This window comes from Ixodes scapularis, unplaced genomic scaffold (assembly GCF_016920785.2).
Source record: "Ixodes scapularis isolate PalLabHiFi unplaced genomic scaffold, ASM1692078v2 PGA_scaffold0__279_contigs__length_252992795, whole genome shotgun sequence".
Taxonomy (NCBI): domain Eukaryota; kingdom Metazoa; phylum Arthropoda; class Arachnida; order Ixodida; family Ixodidae; genus Ixodes; species Ixodes scapularis.
In genome coordinates this window covers 240,505,882-240,527,197 of record NW_024609835.1, presented here as the reverse complement: position 1 = coordinate 240,527,197, position 21,316 = coordinate 240,505,882, and the positions used below count along the sequence as shown (strand labels likewise).

Below are 21,316 nucleotides of genomic sequence, written 5' to 3'. Positions count from 1 at the left end.
TCTGCGAAAGCACGGAGTTAACGGCGTCGGGACTCTTTCCGAGCGTGCCGGCCCGCGGCCTCGGCGTTGGTACTCGTCGCTCGAGCGAGCCGACGGGGCGAGCCGGGCGCGACGTCGCCCAAGGGTGCGAGTACCACTTGGCCGCTGTGCCAGTCGCAGTGCCCAACTTGCCCGCGGGGCTGGCAAGCGATTGTTCACGTTGGGACCGCGATGACGCCCTTGTCGCGCTGTTCGAGCGCCTAGAGTGTACGCGCGGGAGAAAAACTCGCCGACCGGTGTCTGGACGGAAGCTTCGCTATCAGTTCCATACTATCGCGGCGCCGGATGTATCGGGCCCACTCGATGAACTCACGGGCTTTTCCGTGATCCGGCAGACCCCTCGTGGAGGGACGAGACCGTGTTGTTATTGACAACGTTGCTGTTAATCCCTCGTCCCCACAGTGGGCCCCTCTGAGCCCGGGGCTGGGGGTGTCCCCACCAGGGGCTCTCGTGGACACATTTCGTGCACCCGCTGTTCCCTTTCCATGCTCACACTCTCGCCGTCTGTCCCCTCCCCCCCCCCCCCCCCCCCGTCCCCCCCTTCCCCCAACGTCGCTATTTGTACAGCGCGACCAGTCTACGCGAGAAACACTGCGGAACGAAGCACCTGCTTGAACATTATTTGTCTTCCTACGGAATGAAGACCGCGGTGCATACAAGAGCATGCGTCTCCATCTCAGGACCTTGCTGACCAGAGGCGTACCAACTTGTTTCTGAGTAGGGGGAAACCAGACCCCCTCCCCAGGGCAGGGGGCCAGTGCCCCAGGTATCCTGGGTGGGGGGGAGCGGGCGGGGGCGGGCGCAAAACACATGCCTTGCCCCCGCACTGTGAGAACTTAAGGGGGCAAACGCCCCCCTTGCTTCCCCGGTTGGTACGCCCGTGTTGCTGACGTTTGTTTGGCCCTGTTGTGTGCTTGTGCGTCGTCTGTATTGGTTGAAAGATGTCATATTTGGCGAAGTGACGCTTCACACAATTTTTCTCCTGCCGTAGGATCTACGGTGACGACCTTGATTTCCGTCATCAGCTTAAGACGATGACTACCTTCTTTATTGAACGTAGTTGCTCACTCGGCCTTATGCACACACTTAACATTCCCTCCCTCTACACCCAGGCTCGGCAAACTAATCATGGACGTCGCTTCCCACCTTGTAGACTTTAAAGCTGTTTCTAAAGCACCCGCCCCAACATATCGTCGACAGCCCAACTTACGATCTTGTCTAGTATGCAGCTACCATTCCACAAAATCTCCGACTTCGCTCCCCTGTACCACACCATGCGACACCCCTAAATGCCTTGCGTGCAAACACACCAACCCTTCTCCCAACATGCTACTGAGAGTCCCTGACAATTACGCCTCTAAATCTTCTTATCTGTTATACATTGTTTCCGCACACTCTGTCCGACCTTATACATCGGAGAAACTGACCGCCGACTCCACAAACTCTTCCGAAAACGCCGCAGACCTGTCACACTAGAAAGAGTGGGCCAACTTAAACATGACCTCTTCACACACACTATTTAAACACTTCTCCTTCACAAATCATTCCAAACTCAACGTGCGAATACGCATCGTCAAATCAGGCTTTCACACACCCACCTCATGCAAAAAGGAAGAAAACTGATTAATTTTCAACCTAAGGGCGCAATTCCTTTCTGGTCTAAACAAGAACCTTCCTTTCGGCATTTATACATCCCCCTTTTGCCCGCTCCTCTCTCTCTCTCCTTCCCTCCCTCCCTCCCTCCTTTTTTTCCTTTTTAGTTTTTGTTGATAATTTGGGTGGTCATGTCCAAACGTGACCACCCTTGCTCGCATTCCTCCACTTCTTGACTTAGAGACCTCTTGCACCTTACTTGACAACTTTTCCTCCTTCCTCTCTGACTTCATGATGTCACATCTGTCACGTGTTACCTCCGCCTTTTGTACATACGTTGTAGATATATTTTGATCTGTCACCTCCCCTTTTGAGTATACCTGAAGAAGGCTGGTTGAAAGGTCATTCCCCTCCTTTCCTCTGGCACCTCTTTCCCTTCACAACCCCAGCGTCATGCACTCTGCCTTTTGGCGGGGCGCCTCCTTTCACTGACTTGGCCGACGGCAGCTCGCATGTGCGGATCGCGCTACCTTCGTGCACCGTGCTCATACAAAGGCAGGCTGTACACATGACTCACATAGCATAATTTTCTAGTGATGGTGCTCATTCCTATTTAAAGGGATACTTCAACGAAATTTGAAATATTCCCGTCGTGTTCAAAAATAGGTTGAATATGATCCACAATATCCGTAAATGACAACGCACATTTGTATTTTGAGCCTGGTGGCTGTATTTTTCGTTATAAACGGCCCACTCTGGCAAGCGCTCGGAGAAGGCCCAGCGGAGACCACGTGACATCCAACGCAATCGTGACGTAGGTCGTCTCAGGATGAGCAAAGCTACGGCGAGGCTGACGTCGAGAGGATGTCCTAGTCGTTCCAGCCACCGAAGCGGCTGCTTTTGTACGAATTTTGAGTGACGGGTTAATCTTCTATAATCTTGTAGGGGGACAATAGCGACTTCTGCGACACACAAAAGGCATTCTCGGGAAGAGGGGAGTTCCTCCTGCCCCTCTTCTGTCGTCGTGGCCGGAGGCGAGACAACCTCCGTCACTAGCTGTCAAGGTTCCTAGACGAGCATTACAAACGAGGCGTTAGCGACATCCACCAGGTGCTCTTTGCTAATCGTTTAATTTGTTTTAAAATTCCTTTTCGTGACTTTTTTAACAAAATATTGGTATGTTGAATGTGATTCTGCTCCTTTGAACACATATAGACCAAAAAATGAGCGCCGAAATTTCATTGTAGTATCCCTTTAAAGGGCAACTCCTCTCAATTTCCAAGATTTCGGGATAATGAGGAATTTCGAATTAAAGAGCCCAAGTAAAAGACACTACGTCTTTTGCTTCATGAAAAACAGGATAGATATACTTTTAAATCTAATTTTAAACACAAGCAAAAATCAAAACTTTAGCTCCATCCGGCATTTGATAAACGCCAAGAACACAACTATTATGTGGTACGAGACATCATGTGATCCTCTACCCATCGAAGGGCGGGATTGGGGTGGGCGTGTGTCAGGCGCAAGTGTCATCTGCACTGCACTCTTCACTGCACGTTTGGGTGTCTAAGACATTCGGCAATGTCTGCACAACTCCGGCATAAGTCTGCGCACATAGTGTGCATAGTGTGGACAAAACTCTGAGAGACAGTAATACGGTGAGACGGCGACGGCGGTTCTGATATGGGAGACAGCGGTAACGGCGGGACCACGGCGGGGCAGCCGGATGGCTCCCAAGAAGCATGCTGCACAGGCGTGCCGAGAGGAAACATTCCTGACGTCACCAAATACGCTTGCCCAGAGAAGTAAAAACAAGCAAAGGGGGGCAATGGGGGTGACGTTTCACTCAATGTTGACTACGCCCATGCCATAGACTTGACTGCGCCTGTTGGTTGCGCCTCAATTCGCCTGCTCGAGTCAGCCGATTTCGGCAACTTGGCGAGTTGCAATGTTTGTCGGACCGTATAAGAAACATTTAGACAGAACTACTTCGTAATATTTTACGCGTGGTCTTCCTAGGTGATACTGAAGGGGACTGCATTGTTTTTTTTTAAAACAAGAATGAAGCGGAGTTTTAAGGCCCGATCACACACTTGCAACTTCTTAGAACCTAGTGCCTTGAAGCCCCTTAAAATCTCTTACCACGAGAGGACACGCTGGCACCACCTATCGGGTAGCAGTGCAACACTGGGCAGCCCCGTTTATTTTCAGTTTCTATTGCACATCATTTTTTCTTTCTTCCTTGGCTCGAAAAATCTTTTGTCAATGTTATAAACAAACATTTCTCATAAGTAGTATGTACACTGTCGTAACAGACTCTAAGAGGTTTTAAGGTAAGTTGCTCGGTTCCAGGGGGTCGCATGTGTGTGCACAGGCTTTTACTGTCTTACAAAGACTTCCATGTAGCGAAATTGGTGTGGGGAAGTGAATTCTCTATACTCCATCTTTGAGGGTCGTTCACACAGTAGCATCTGACCACGTTATGAGAGCTTACTTAGAGTCAGAGACGTATATTGGGATAGCTTGGCCAGTGGGTGTGGCAACGAAGGCGCCGGAGAGGAGAAAAGTGAAGAAAAGGGAGGAGAGCAGTAAAGGAGCGAGAGAGAAAGAAGGGAGCAAAGAGGAGACGACTGCCATTTTGACGCAATGTTGTCCGCACGGAGCACTGTTGAGGCTATGCGTCGTCTGCTACGGGCTTATTTCTTTTTTGCCTGAATAAAAGTTTGCGTTCAAACGTGGAGAAAATTCAGTCGTTAGCTTTTTAAGCCACCGAGGAATAACACTATACGATTTTCTTGCCAGAGCCTTTAAATAAAAGGAAAGAACCGAAAATTGGATGTTGATCCCATGCATTCTGCCTGGTGAATTAATGAAAATGGCGGCCCTCTCCGCTCAGCTGGGAGCAGCCGGGAGCTTACGCGCATGCACTCAAGCCTCTCGCTTTGCGCCGCGGGCTGATTGGCTCACTTGGGAGGGAGGCGTTACGGTGGCAAGATCATAGACTGGCCAGGCTCTCCCCATATACAGCTCTGCTTAGAGCGAGCCACTGAGACATCCAAAGAATGAGCGTCGTAAATATGCGGTTTTGTCGCAACATGGGGGTAAGAAAATGTAGTAGAGTGCTAGTATGGGGGGGTCTATGGTTCTTTAAGCTGACAGGGCAACGACGGCTGCAAGCGCAAGCTAGCCTGTGCTCCTTGCTTTGTGATGACCCTTTCTAGCTCAAGCGCCTGTTCTGCGTACAAACGTTTCAAAGCTGCGAGCTCGTGTTGTGGCCTTTGGTGCCCTGTAAGCATAAAGGCCTGTTCACACTTTTGCGACTGCTTGCAACCTCTTAAACCTGGGTTCCTTAAAACTTCTTAAACCAGAGAACACACTGGCGCCATCTATTGGGAAGCAGTGTAAACTCGGCGGTCCGGCATTCTCTCGCAATATCCTTTTTTTTTTTGGCTCGAAAAGCTTTTGTCAATGTTATAAACGAGCCTTTCTATGGGTATTACGCACATTTGACCTCGGAAATCCCGCAAAACCTTCGCTTTTGTGAAATGCAGTTCTAGGGTCACCGCATAGATGGCGCCACAATGTCAGTGTGTTCCCTCATTCTAGAAACATTTAAGAAGTTGTAAGAGATCTCGTCTCTCTCAGTCGTACTCGGTCGCAAGAGTGTGAACGGGCCTTAAGGGTGAATGGAGTTTGTTCATAAGCTACCAGCTAGGTAGACCAGATTACGCTAATGCAACCTATTGATATAAATTGCTGGGTGTGGGAATCCAGATGCTCCTTGCAAAGAGGGCGAACGTAACGTCACGGAGCCAAGCCCTGATTCAGAGGTGCAGCGGGTCAACGAAAGCAATGGCGTCTGCAGTTCATAACAATGGCTGCCTTGCCTTTTGCGACAATCTAGAAACCATTGGTTTTTCACAAAAAAGTATTCGTCCTTGGGGAAAGGGGAGAGAAAGTACCTTGGAAGGGCGCGCTATTTTGTTTGACGGAGAATTTACCCCGAGAGCTCTTGTACGAGCCCTCTTAGTTGTTACGTTGGATAGGTTTGTTTATCCATTGAGGAGAATGTTGTCTGCTGCTGCAGGGCTTGGCCGCGGATATGATCAATCTTCAGTTTTTTGGCATCTCTGCCTCATTGCGGAGAAGCGTGTTTCGGTTAACTTGCTCACTTTATTGCAATGCTACTGTGTGCTGTGTTGTTGGGTATAGGTAACATTACTAAGATGAAAACATCATGGTCTGTCTTACTTATAGGCAGGCAGTAAACTTCCTAGTTTCAAAGGGAGCTCTGGGGAAAATTTTATGGTCGTTAATTTGCCTAAATATTGCTTAACCATATCAATAGACACAGCTGAACTATACTCGTGGACAACTTTTTGTGGCCATGCAGTCAAAGCTGCAGCCGCACGGGTGCCCAAGCAGCTCGAGTGCCAATCAAAGCTGTGCACAAGCACTCTCCACGTCTTCTGAAATGCCCCAGAAAGTTGTCCACGAGTATACGCCTTTTCCTCAAGGGCGCAGCCATCTTGAATGTCGTCACTTTTTGCGTGCGTTTTAAAACATTGTTTTGATCCCTTCATGGTGCTGGAAAGTGTTCGCGAAAAATGTGTGATTGTCACACATCCTTTATTTGCCCCGCCTATATTTTTTCATATATTCCAGGTTCAAATGTTTTATCTTTTTGATTCGCATACAAGGTATGGAACTCACGTGACTGAGAATGAAAGAAAAGGAAATACGTCTATAATAAACCAAATACTAATTATAGAACTGATGTGACTGAGAACAAGAGAAAAGGAAAAATGTGTATAATAAAGCAAATACTCAGCAAAAACATTTTTTTTGCTGATTCATTAAATTTTTACATTTGGTCATCACCAGTTTGTTTTGAACTAAAGAGGTTTTACGGCAACACTAAAGAAGTGACGACAGATGTTTTCATTTGGGCAGTACTCCTTACTTCCGAAGGGTCGCAAAATGTTTGATGGTGTGAAATTAATGCCGGGGAAGCTGACTCCAGGGGTAAAGCAAAAATGTGTGAGGCACTGTTTTCTAAACAGCCTGCTTGAATTTTAAGTTTTATGACATGTGACATTCTGCCACTGAAAAGTGTCAGGAAATTTGAATGTTTGTTTTGCTATCACCTTCCTTTGCCGTTCTCTTAATAGCTATTCTGGATCTGGAGATAATAAATACCGCGCCGGGAAGAGTAAAGCCTGAGTATTCCCAAATTGTAATTTCTTTGGGTAGCTAAGAGAACCTCCAGAGCCTCCTGTCCTCTTCAGCCGAAAAATACCAATAAACATATGCCGGGGCCTAAAATAGCAAGTTGGTTTTAACTGAAACTCCCCGATTTCTGAAAATGTTTGGTCTAGCAGAGTCAATGTTCATTATAACTTATCTTGAGCGCACGTTGGACGCATAATCTTACCTATAATCGAGCACCTTGCCAGTCCTAAATCGCTGGAATCACTCACCTTGGAGGACAGTGGCATGAGAACTAGATAAGTCAGCAGATCACCACTGACTGTAACAACGTCTTTGTCCTATTCAAGTGAGAGCTTTGCGGCAGTGTTCAAAGCTACACTGGCAGTCATTATCGGTTGAATTTTGCAAAAAAAAAAGAACAACCGGCCTCCTTATGGTGACAATATTTTGTTTGAGAACACTTAAATTTTTGTCGTCACATGGAGCAGAGAGGTCGCAGAATAAGAAGAAAGTGAAAAGCTCTGGGTGATTACTTTAGAGAGTACCCGAACTTTGACCCGCGTTCGGATTCAGACAAACACTGTCACATATATGGTAAGCGTAAAGCGTCAAAAGGGTCCATACAAATTGAGTATAAATTAAATTTGACCTCTCTTTTTTATGGTTTTGTGTGCCTATTGGCAATTTGTTTCACTGATTATCGCGGTTCTTTAGTGTACATACAAAGGTAATCGCTGAAATGCAGCAATCCCTAAAACGACCACTAAAAAGCACTTGCAGATTTTTCCTATAAACAATGGAAAATCTGCAGCCTACTTATAAGCTGACATGGACAATATCTTCCCTTTGTCATATATCTTGTGTGTTTTTTGCTAGTGTCGACAACACATTGCTCACGGTATTAAGCAGTGTCTCAAAACCTGCTTAGATTACCTAAGTTTGTTGTCAGTGCGACTACTAGTAGTCTGCTTGTGCAATGCCCGCATGGGAGGGGCCAGATGATACATATTGGCTTTGATATAATATAAAGTTTGTGGGATTTCTAGTTGCTTAGTTGAATATCAAATAGTCCCCTTCCCCTGGCAATTAGTGAGTGCTTGGCGCACGCTCGCTGAGCGGATTCCTGTGCCCCTCATGAGCTGCGAGCAATCTCTCCGTGTGCTGCTTCAGGCACGTAGCCAGGGGGGGCCCATGGGGCCCGGGCCCTCCCCGAAATCTTCCATTTTGCTGGAGCCTGCTCTTCCCCCTCCCCTTCATACAGCATTTTGTCATCGGCGGCCCCTCCCCCACCTGAAACAAAATCCTGGCTACGTGCCTGTGCTGCTTGTAGTTCTGGAGACTGTGGAGTCAGGCACGTAGCCAGGGGGGGGGTCCCATGGGGCCTGGGCCCCCCCCCCCCCCAAAAAAAAAAAATCTTCCATTTTGCTGGGACCTCCCCTGCCCCCTCCCCCTCATACAGCATTTTGTCATGGGCGAGCCCCCCCCCCAAAACAAAATCCTGGCTACGTGCTTGGGTGGAGTGCTTGCCGAGCTGCTCCAACCGACCTGAGGGGAAGTGGCAGAGTACGTCGAGCGGTTCGGAGAAGTTCTTTGCTCTGGTTGTCTTGGAAGAGTTTGATCTGTGGTCACAACTATTCAGTTTCAGTATTTGTGTTAGCGATGTTGTTGCAGCCAAGAAAGCCAAGAAACCTTCTGCCAGACTTTTGGTGAAGTTTCACACAACCCGCTGCTCCTGAAGCTGGGCAAACTCAACCTTGACTTTGACGTGCTAGCCTGGATTAAGTGTTTTCAAACAAACCGCTCTCAGTTGGTAAATCTAAATGATTCTAATTCCCCTGTGAGTCCTGTTACATCCGGTTTTCCCTTGGATTCCGTCCTAGAGCCTTTGCTATTCCTCATTTATATTGCCGACATACCTGTGTGTGTTTCGTCAAGCCTTAGTATATTTGCAGATGATTGTGCTATTTATCGGAAAATTGTTAATGATCCTGATGTTCTTCAAAATTACTTGAATGTTGCATCTGACTGGTGCAGACAATGGCACATGACCCTTAATATTAACAAATGCAAAATAATTAAATTTTCATCTCATAAGACATTCCTATCCACTTACTATATCAGTGAAATTCCTCTGCTTTGTGCGACATCGTATAAATATCTCGGTATGTACATTGCTTCTAACCTATCGTGGCACATTGACAACATCCTTTGTAAAGATAATTCTATGTTACATAAGACGTAATCCTCGCTCCACATCAGCCTATGCTGCTGCAATCTGTGATCCCGGTCAGACCACACCCACCTCTAACCTGCAGTCACTTCAAAATTGTAGCACTTGTTTTATACTTGGTAACCATCATTGTAGAGCCAGTGTATCATCCATGAAAGCTAACCTCTCCTTGCCTCTTTCATTGCTTTGTAAATTCTCTCATCTGTGTCTTTTATACGAAATACATCATATTAATCCCATCCTAAAAGAAAAACACTTCCTAGACCCCCTTAGAGTTCTTACAGAATCATCAGTTCAAAGTTGTCATTCTTCATTGTCAAACTTCAGCCTATAATGATTACGCTGTACCTAGAACATTGTTACAGTGAGCCACCTGCCCCCATCATTAGTATCAATACCCTCAATAGGTTTGTTTGAAACTGCCTTTAATAATCATTTGCACGTTAGTGTTTTAAACTGCTTTTGATAATTATATTTGCATAAATGTCCCATGTCTGTGTTTTACTAATATTTTGTCTATTTCAATGTCTTTAGTTACCCACTCCTCTCTTAATGCCCTCTGGGGCCCGAAGGTACTGCAATAAATAGATAAATAAGGCGATTCCACTAGCAGCACTTGGCGATAGGAAGTTAGGAGAATATTGGTGGAATGCGGTGCTGTTACAGGCCTCGTTACGAGCTGTTCGAAGGTCGGTGATGCGATATGATTGAATGCCAAAGTGTTGACTCCGTCTGCTGCATTGTGTTCCCCTGAGAGCCGTCACTCGATTGCTCTACAACTGAGACTGGATTCTCTGATTCCCAAATCTGCAGGCGCTCGCTATTTGCCAGGGGAAAAGGCTATACCTTGACACTCTGACTCATTCTTAGAGCGGCTAATGTATCCTAAAATACTCCAACATGCAAAACAGAGCATGATACCAGACTATTTTTTTAATTAGAAATGTTTGACATAATCGCCATCGGGTAACACAGCAATACATAGTTCAATAGCTTAACCCTGGTGGTTGGTTTGCATCATTTTAAGTGAGCACAGTACTAGATATCAGCAGTTTTTTTTTTTAATACTGAAGACGCTGAACTTAGTCGATTAACTTCATTCTTCCTCTTTTTGCAACAGCCTCTAGTTGACTGCAGCCGATAAGGACAAAGTGGGAAGAAACTTGGGGTAAAACAAATGATCATTCCTGTGTGGGGCTTCGTCCACGTTCACCTGCTCAGGAGCTGCTGTAATGCCACAACCTTGGCTTCAAGGCGTCTCACCCATTCTTTGGTGGTGCAGTGCCCTGGGAAGATCATTTACTTTGGGAGATCTTGCATTGTGTGAGATCTCCCATGTACCATTGGAATTTGTTGAGTACCACTTTGAGTGTTCCCCAATTGTTTTTTTCACTTGGCCCTCTAGTAATGATATCATCAATATATCAGCAACTTTTTGGAATTCCTTCGATGATGTAGTTTACCATGAGCCGCAACACCGTTGAAGTTGTTAAAATTCATAATTGATTTTCTGGAACTGACACATGTCCATGTGTTTGTTCCCTGTCAGTACAGGCTTTGACTGCTTGCTAAGTTGCCTCTGTGGTGTTGTCATGTCCATTCCACAAAGTACTTGTGCTTTGTGTACTTTAGAAAATTGCTGCTTCAGACCTCTTGACTGCCCCCTGTCCTGACCTTGTGCAGATTTAACCACGGTTTTTCTGGTGAATTTCTTCCAAAAGACAGTGGTAGATTCTTGGCTCCCTTTTCCATGATCATGACTGATGAGCTAAATCTGTGTTGCAGTTTTTTCTTGGTGTTTCTGTTTCAGGCGTCCCTCTAGAACAGCCACACTTTTTCTTTCCCTATTACATTCCTCTTCCTGTCCACGATGACTAAACCATAGCCCTGCATGCTTTGCATTGAACTCCGTAATGGTTTTGGATTGTGCTGCAGTTTATCATCGGGACTCTACAACAAACAAAGGTCCCATTTTCCAGATGTTTATCCACATTAGTTACTGCTTTGCTTCATGCGTTGGCCGAACCTCAAAACCTAACCTGTGCTGCTTCTGTGCTCTGACTGCTCCTCCTCTCGATGAAGGCTGGCTCTTCCCTGCTTCCTCCTTGGTACAGCACTTCATCACGGCTTGGGCTGGGCAAGCTCATTGGAGCGGCCAAACAGGTTGCTAGCCAGTGATTGGGATTGTGCAGGCTCTGCAGAAGCACCCTGCATGGCACCCAAGAATTCCGTCTGAATCTCAACATTCAACATCCCTGCAACCGACCTGCCTCTCGATGCGTCATCCAGAGACACTCTGAAGTAACTAGTGAGCGCTGCATGGCTCAGCTTTGCTATTCTATGATGCAATTAAATTGCACCTCTCTATGACAACGAACTATCGAAGACCGTAAAGTTTTTGAAGAAGGCTCTACACTTCTCTGTAACACTTCTCACTTGATAAACTGCTTGAGCGAATTCCATAGTTCTTTGTTGGCTATGGGTCACATAATGGTTCAAAGCAGGTATTGATATCCAACCTCCTGGACATCGTTTGTGGCAAGATCTTTGAACCCCTGCACGTATGAGCAAATGCTGCCAGTCTCTCTCAGTCACCATGATTTTGCTCTCTCCAGCCATTTTCCTATGTCAATTTAGTCACATGAACTGACCTACTTTTATATGGCATCCTTCCCATTTCATTGCCCTCTTGAGTTACTATTTCGGTGTCCATTTGGATCTTGGCAGTGAAGCGACGATGCTGTCAGATGCTCGCTGCATACAACTTATGCTGCCTATCTTGGCAGTAATGACCACAGCTGTAATGAGCTTCATCCAGCTAGTTTTGTCACTTTCTCCTTTGCCAGTTGTGTTATTGTAGCGGTCACAGTCGTGACATATTTTAGCTTTGGATGAGAACTGTTAATCCTGTGAAGCGTGCACACTTATACTACAGGCAGTCTTGCTATTGTCACAGGTGTGAACGGTGCACCGCCTTAGGTGTATGGTATTTGTAAGCGAATATGCTTTCCTAATATGAAGTAATAGGTGTGCCATATGCTGTTCCTCAAAAGTTCCTTGTCCCAGAAGATCAGGCATCAGGAAGGGTTGTGAGGCTTTGCAGGGCTCCGAGCCATGCGGGGATTCCTACAAGTGATCAGGCTAGTTGTAGAACTATCACCTTGGAATCTCTGGGCACCTCAGCTCCCTAAAAAAATCCCTCCTCCCCCTTCCCGCTCCCCCTAAAAAAATATCGTCCAAGGTCATTTTTTTGGGTGTAGACACAACACCAATTTTCACTACAAAATAACATAATTAAAAAGAAAAACTGTAAAGATCAAGCTAATGCACCCAAGCAGAACAGTGTGACGTCGCATGTTGTTGGAGGAGGATCCCCAAAAGTGTAAGGTAATGCTTTGGCGGTGTTGATACAATACACCATGCAAGTCTATCTGCTCGTTATTATGCACAGAATACAGTGGCGTCATGACACCAAGCTCCGGTTAAGGGATATTGAGTACTCAAATGGGGCGGCGCCTGCGTGTCGTAGGTAGTGGCGGCCTTACCTCTGAACGAGGACTCTGTTTTTTTGGAGAGAAAAAATACTCTGCTTTAGCCGTCTAACAACTACTAGACAAGCTACTAAAACAAAGAAGGCTGAGCTTTGTCACACATGGGATCACTCCCTCTCAGCGAAACTGTGGGAACATTCAGTGACTCTAAGTATGGCCTTATAAAGATTCTTGCCAACACTGAGCGACTGTGTGATTAAATATTGATGACTGTCGCATTCAGCTTTATGGAAATGGTGCAAGCAGGGAAGGAAAAAGCAAATCCGTGCCAGCAAAAGTTGTGCAGGTTCCCGGAGCAGTTCCTGTAGACCCTGTTCGTTCAATCTCGGGTTTAAAAATGCTGACATAAAAATGCTGTCATTTCAGACAAAATCTCTCCTCCATTTTGCATACTTGTTCCCTCTGCCTCTGTTCAGCTTAGGAAGATTTTCACACGTCTTGTCAAGGTTCGAGCTTATCTTGGATACGCTTTGTGATAAGAGTTGGAAGTGCAGAATTTACAGCCTATCCTGTCATCGGTTGAACTTCATAGTGCCTTTCTCAATTTCGTCAGATCAGAGCAGGCAGCAGGCAGACCCTATAGTGTGCTATAGGATCTAGTTGATTGACATCTACCGATAGCAGATGTCAAGCTTTTCTCAATGCTTTTTTTTCGTTTGAAAATGGCAACATCTGGCATTGACCTGTTATCGCATCTGCAGCTGAATTTGTAATGTTGAAGGCTTGCAACATTGTTTTCTAACTTTGCTATATGCTTAACCAACATCAGCTTTTATGTTACTTTACTTTTGTCTTTTAAATTATTGTGATGTTGCAGTACACTCTAAAAATTGCCCGTGCCTTTTCTTTTCCACAAAACACTCGAAGTCGGGCACTGCCATCTACCAAAACAAGTTCAACAATCGACGAGGCCAAAAAAAAATGAAACTAAAATATTTTAATAAAAAAACTTGTCTTGTGCTCTAACACTGAGCATGATGTGAGCACATCAAACACATGCTCAGTTTCCCAGTGCAGAGTACATTTCTAGGTCGAAACGTCTTCTTGGCCTCGTCAACTGTCAAGCTTTCTGGTAGATTGCAGTGATTGGTTCTTGAAGTGCTTCGCAGAAAAGTAGATTAGAGACACAGGCAGTTTCTGGAGTATAGTGGGGCATCAAATATCCTTAAAGGGTGACTCCAGTCAATATTTCTTAATTGGGGAATACGACTGTTTTCGGCTAAACCAGTGTTCATGAATTACAAAATATAGTTGTTTTTCTTGATATGTTTTTAGTTTTGTAAAGATCACAACTCAGAGTTTGGTTTCGGGCGTTTACGGCAAAACCAAAACTATACTCCGTTTCACCTTATGTCCGAGCGCAGCGGATGGTACGAGCCATTGCAGCTAGTTCAAGGCAGTGTGAGTGTCACATGACCTTGAAGAGGGGGCACAGCGACGCGTGGAAAGCAATCCACGGGCTACGTCCACGGAGCGGGATTGGCTAGGATAGTTCGTAACATCCGCTGCGTCCGGACGTAAGGTGAAACAGTATATCTGCTAGAGCGTGGTTCTCAATCATTGATGTTTCGCTGACCCCTTGTGGATTGGTTCCCTTCTTGTCATCCGTTTGTGCCGAGGAGAGGGGAAAGGTATAGGTTAATTATGATAATAATTTAATAAATGGATATAACTAGGGCTAGTGTGAAGTAGACTTCTCTAATTAACATACATACGAGAAAACTCACCCAAAAATTGGAAAATTTCTTCTCAATCTCAAAAAGAAAAGACAACTTTTATTGCCGGGTTTGACTGATTAGGCAGTTCTTTGCGGACCCCTAGAATGCCTTCACGGACCCCCATTTGAGATCACTGTGCTACAGGGATGGCAACACTGGTCATCAGCCATACAACCGCGACGTCACGTCGCAAGGGTGCTGCGGTGCGCGGTTCAACCAATCAACCACAGCTCCACCGCGACGTGACGTCAGGAGGGTGCTGCACCAGTGTTCCTTGACTAAAAGGTAACCCGACTGCCGCCTGTTAAAGAGCAGCTGGTCGCTCTTTAAAATGTGGCTTAGTGGAGTATGCTGCTTCACTTTGACATAATATTTCGGCTGTGATCATATTTCCTGCTACTAAAGCAATACCAGTCATTCATTTTGGTTTTGTCTTCGACCAGAGTTTCCCTTTAATATCCTCGAAGCTTTGCTAGGTTACTGCTCTTTCTTATGTGGTAGTGGTTCACACCTGTGCCATTTTCAGGCTTTTCTTGTTCATTGTCTTTTTTGTGATAAATTCATCTTTATTAATTTGTCATACAGTCCTTGTGTATTTATGCTCTTAATAAGAGCGTTCATCCATGACCTTGGCTGGCTTTCTTGGACCCACAACTGTACCTATAGGATAGAATTATTAATATTCTCTACTATCTCTCATAGCTTTTAGAAAAACATTTTGTGTTTTCAGCTGGATTATTGTTACATGGATGCCGTAGTATTTTCATAGTCCCAGAACTATGGTGCTGTACACGGAGCAAAATGCTTGAACGCTGCTTCCAGTGGCACTCGAGGCTAACAAGGATGGTGACAAAATCTTCATTGCCCATATTAGGTCACTATCTCACCTGCCTACAGACGGTGCAAAGTCGAGTGATCAAGCCTTTGTGCCATGACTGAAGTTTGCCCGGGTGCTGATGGCGTTAGCTTGCTTGGGTTAGGCACATAGTCCTCACCCTTGAACCAAAAAGAACACATCAGCTTGAGCCTACGAGTTCCAGTAACTCTTTTGCATGAACTTTACCCAGCCGCCTGTCCAACTCCTCTTTATCTTATGGAAACCTATGCAGCACACGCCATTTTTGGTTGCTGAAACAGTGGAGCTGCTCTTCACTTAACATTTACGAAGCATTACTCCTCAAGTTGATTGTGGCACTGCGCTACAGATTCTTCTCAACTTTTGCAGCAACAATCTTACAGCACCAAAAAGCGATGGGAATGGAAACTTGCCATTTAAAATGGCTCACAAAGCAGTGCAGAATAAAAAAAAGCTAATCAAAATACTTACACACGATTGTCATGAGATCAAGAAGTGGAGCCACTTGCATCGCTTCTTGCGATTCCCTCCTCCTGATCACCCTGAACTCTTGCGTGTTTAAGCTGTGATCTTCCTAGTTTTTTTTTTTTTTTAATAAAAATTGTGCAGTTCTTTAGTGAAAGATTATTGAAGTAGTGCCCTGTCACCTTTGATGTGGAGATAGAGAGAAACCTGCAACATGTCCACTTTGGATGGTTGTTTTTGAATATGTGCTAGTTATTGCCTTTATTATGTTACGTTCTGGCGGACACATGCTGGGGCTGCTGCAGCATCGAGAAGGAAGAGCACCTGGATAGGCATGTTGATTTCTCAAACGTCAGGCAGAACAATTTCTCAAGCTCGTGAAACTTGATCTCTTCCGGAGAAGAAAGCTGCGATCTGGTCAGGTTCTCTCAACGGGATTGCAGTGTCATATTCGTTGATGATAGTGTTGTCAACCTTGAACGTGGGCTCTCTGAGTTCTGGGCACCTTGATAGGCCGAGTGCAACCGCAGTGGATATTCACATTTCTGTCTTAGCCAAAAACGCTGTAGGATGGTCCGGTGTAGTTTGATTGACTTGGGTGGTTGGATTCCGTGGAAGGCAGGTTGAGTTCCCCCAGTTGATGTGGTAAGGTTGTTAGGCACCTGCCTACAAGAGAATGCAAAGGCATTGGTGGCTATTATTAGGATCTGGTCCGTGGCCAGAAATTAGCTGTTTACTATATCTTCCACTTCACACGCTGCAGTTCACAGCACCTCGAATGTCAGCCCGGTGCGACCAGGTGCTGTTCTCAAAATGTTCCTTGTTGTTAGGATCGCTTGTTTCCACTTCCCACCTGAGTGTTTCCCCCACAACAAACTTCCTCTGTATGCGAAGTTTGCTACATCAGCCTTCAACTTCAGATGTTAACAGCATGGCGAGCATTCGTGCACAGCATCGGGAACGTGAGTGCAAATGATTGCTAGAGGTCCTTGTTACGCTATAAAAGGCTGGAATGTGAGTAGAAATTGCATTGAAGTCACACGAGAGGCAAACTCCACTTAGAGGGTACGAGGAAATGTACATGAGAAGATGGCAGTATAGGACTAAGTGTTGTAGCAGAGTGCAGTGGCAAGCAAAAAGTGGCTCCAAATGGTACTCCGTGTCATCTGCGATTCAACGAGTTTTGGATCATTTCTGTCACTGGGAAGATTGTCGGCCTAAAAGAAGCAAAGGACATCACAATTTTTCTTGCGGACCTGAATTTTCAGGTAGGTTTTTTTAGTGTCGGTTACGTGGGCAACCTTGGAGCATCGTAAGATGAGCAGGAGTGGTAGGAAATTGGCTTCCAGTGTTGAACCCTTCTTCGAAATGTTGTTTAATTGTGGTTTGTTGGATGCGTGAGAAAGAGCAGGGTATATAGTATGCAGAGCTTTGTTCGAACTGCCTGGGTGTGCACCGGTATGATGAGTAGGTACCTTGCATTCTTTGGCTGCTGGTTTGGAGGCTCCACTTTTTTGTGTGATGTTGTTCAATATAGACTCGGATGGTTTCGTCATATTGCCCAATCAATTCTGGGTCTTTTTTTAACCGCTGCAATTGTAAGAACCGGCAGTTTTCTGCCATACAACAGCTTTCATAGTCTCGTGCTAAACTTCAGGTGCTAGTCATGAGACATATATCGTACCGTTGACCTTGCTTCTTGATCATCTTTTCACATCGCTCGAGCACTAGGTGGGAAATCCGTTGAGTGCTGGCTGAATCAGAGATTCCATTGGTGTCTAGGGACCACATTCTAGAAGAATTGAAAACTTGGTACTTGTCAGAGAGAGCACATGACAGAAAGAAGGTGGTGGCTGTACTTCGGGAACTATGAGCAGAAGGCACATACATTCCTGGAATTATCCAGTCGAAGACAGTTTTGACCATTGTCGGTGTCTATGCTGTGGTGCTTAATTTTTCCTGTTGCAGTCCTTCATAAGCCCTCAGATTAGATGGTGACACCTGTTTCATCTGGGAATGTGCTTCCCTATTGCTGTGTTGGTGTCAAGCATGTTCTTGGAGGGAAGACGGGTCTGGGGTTCATTGTTGATTGTGTGGCTGGTGACAATGCTTAAATATTTCTTGAACATCAAATACCTCAAGCGCAATTACTGTGTTATTGACTTTAGAGTTCAACGTTGACTCATCAACAATGATAATGTGATAGTTGTCGAGTGTTGCCAAACAAAAACACAGTCGGCTCTTAATTTCCAAGAACAATGCAATTCTGCTTTTTGGAGAGGTTGTGATGTACGAACGCTTTTTGACTACAGGTGTCTAGTGGGATTCGAGCGAGAGCTCTTATGAAATGATGTATGGGCCCACACTTGACCTTTCTTTGCTTCATTGCATTTGTAGGAGCACTAGCTATTCTGGTAAAGTTTTCATGAGAGCATTCTTCTGATTGATAAATGCCTTGTGTAGCTGGACGAGGACGAGACATGTTGCAGAAACCTGTTTGGTGTTGTCCTCTTCATTTGGCAGGAATCATGCTTCTTTCAAAGAGACATTCATTGTGGAATGGGGTGCATCTACCATATCTAAGGTATCAATGCTCTTGTGTCAGCGTTGATAGTTTTTTGTGTGTTGACATTTCGGCCTGGCAGTTCTCGACGTTCTGTTCGGCAGGGCCATACAATGCGCTTCTGAGCACCCTGCGGTGAACTGGTTTATTAGCCAAAGCGAGTGCAGTTAGATTGTTCAGTGTGAATTGATTTTGACGACTCTACTCAGGTGGTTGGTCTTGGGACGTCCAAGTTGATTGTTCCATTTGTCCTTCTTTGCGGATCTCGGCCTGGATCTGGAGAAACCCCTTGATGATTTTGAATTAAATTTCTTGGAAGAATTCGGATGCAGTGAAGGTGGCTGTAGTCAAACTTTTTTAGTTATTTGTGATACAGGATTACTAATCCTTCAAGAAAAGATTGCATCAGCACTCGATAGTTGTCAGGCAGAACACTTAAACCTTCCACAGATGTTGTGTGATTAGATGGTGTCGTGAAGCTTGGGGACATTCTTGGGGCTGCCGACTTTTGGGAGATTCAACGGTCGTTCAATATGTTTGTCAATCAAGATGTCATGTCCCCGCCAGTTCGTAATTCTCTTCCGAGCAACGAATGCCTTTGACTGCTTGCCTTGCACTGTTAGTCAGGGAGGTCATTAGTTATATGTATTTTTCAACGGCAAGGAGATTTAGAGTGTTTTGAGTGACGGCTAATGAGACATTTCTAAAATTCTTGCCAATCCCTAAAGTTCTCGGCAAAAGTTGGTATCTGGAGTTTCAGTGTTTCGGAACCATGCAGTGGTTTCAAAGTTGGACGGACCTTGTTGAAGGTTGCTGTCTTAAGAAGGCGTGCAGGTTGTTAGGTTCGAGGGGTGATAGAATTCTCACGGTAGTTCTCTGATCCTTCAGGTGAATTTTTCAGATGGTTGTCGGTGGGTGAAGCTCATGTGTTGCGGTGAAGTTCTACCATGCTAGTCTGCTTCCGGGTGAGGTAGTCTAGCTGGAACTGCAAATCAGTGTCTGGTGTATTCATGTTCTGGAGGGGAGCATTGGTATGGATAAGCATCCGGGTCACGGCAGCTTGGACCACGCCACAGGGTTCCCATAGGTGGTTCATGTCCTCTCAATGGGTTTCAGCACCAAAATGTTGTGGAGCAAGAGAGAGGCCGTATACATATGTGGTCCGGGTGGCCTTTTATGGAACACTGATTCACTGGTGTTCACACTCTCAGGTGCCCCTAATTTTCCATGTGCATCATCATCTTTATTCTGCAACAATCCCAATCAATCACCTTGCACGACAAAAACAAAAGAAAAACAAACACCCCTTATCTGGGAACAGACAACCCACATTTGGTGGTGCATTTCTTGTAAGAATGGTGAACCTTCTGCCATAATAAATGCTTCATACAGGTTTTCTTGTGTTGGCTAAGTATAATTACACAGGCATCTGATCTGTTTGATGGTGATGAAGGTGCTTGTCTCGAAACTATGAACTGGAACAATGAAAATGCTTCCTACCCTTTGTTTTCGCTCGGACCCCGTTCACCCTTATTAATTTTTACAAGTTGCAAAATATTTCAAGAACATTCATTGTGAAGATGGTCACATATTCGAGCTGCACTTTGGTGTCCATGCATTGTCAGCAGTCTCCTGGGGCCAGAGTGAATAAGACGTTATGTTCGAGATTATGGTGACGCTGATAAGCATCTTAGTTTTACACGCTTGAGGAACCAAGCAGAAAAAAAAACCCTCTCTGTACCCCAAGGAAATGGAACACAAGCAAACAAGCAACCCGAAAAGTTATTTATTTCTCTTTCACGATATCATTGCTTCCTTTGAATTGGAAGGGTCATTGTTGCATTTTTTGCTGGTGTATAGCGTTACTTCAATGCACTAATTTTGACTTTCTTATATACCCACCCTGCCATTTTCATGAAAGTGCACGCTATTTCTGCATTTGGGGGCAACTTGTGTTTCACCGTTGACCTGACCTTACAGGTTTCCTAATGGCACAAGTTCTTTTACCCAATCATCAGGGTAAAATGTAGACAGCATATATCCTACTTGTTAGTGGCATTCATGTAAAATTCAATTGCAAGTTCAAGTCATTCAAAGGAAGAAAAAAGAGACATGTTGGTGTCGAGCCCATTTGTTGCATCATCAGTCCTTTAATCTACGGGTACTTTTATATGCTAACTCTGCAAAAGCTGCATTTGGAGTATGCACTGCTTGATTTGTCGAAACACTTGATGGGAGCAAACATGAAAGCTATGAGATTATCCCGAAACTTGTGTTGCTTTATTTCAAAACACCCATGGTATGCAGGTCGGCCTTTTATTTTTTGTCTTCCAGCAAAACGTCTATTGTAATTCATAATAGATATTATATTCTGGGAAATACACATAATGAAAAAAGTGCTATGGCCTTTTACACTGTCAGTCTCTCTGCACCAAAGAGCTACAAAATTTCTCACTAGGTGTGGCCCACACTATTTTAATAACGCTCGATTTCAGCTTCACTTTGTTTAGGTCTGCAGTCGTGTTCTTGTTGGTCAAAAGTGTGCAATCTGCTATTCATCAAGCTACAGATCCTCAGGTCTAGGATTATACTTCTCCAGTTTCCTTGGTTTTATCTTCTGCTGATGAATATAATGGCAACTGGTCACCTCTGGTCACAGATGAAACATCGGATGCATTCTAAATGAACCACCATATCCAAAAACTGGTGGTGCCCTTCATCGGTCGTTCAAGGTTGGGCATGAAGCTGCCCACATTTCTTGGATTTTTATTTTTTTCACCTTCATATCAAACAAACAACTGTCGATGGCGCTGTTCAAGATCAACTGTTTCTAGGTTACTATACAGATCCTGGCAAATTAATGAAGTAAAATACAAAACTGAGCTCCTTCCATATGTTGCACTGGAATAGTTCATTTGAAGCTGTGTCAAGCCTTCTTGTAAACTTGTTTGGGGTGCCTTGGATGAAGGATTGTTCAAGGGAAGATGGGGCACTTCTACATTTGAGAAAAAACGCTTGAATTGCGTTCATTTGGCCTTTAGAATAACAGATATCAAAATTATATTTCAATGCGACGCGCCGGAGAGCCAC

General features: G+C 45.1%; 1 protein-coding gene across 5 annotated transcripts in view; it reads left to right on the top strand.

Moving 5' to 3' along the window:
* Positions 1-21,316, top strand: part of LOC8043368 (talin-2) — a 292,667-nt gene that overhangs the window by 134,286 nt on the left and 137,065 nt on the right. The gene's annotated exons all lie outside the window — the stretch shown is intronic.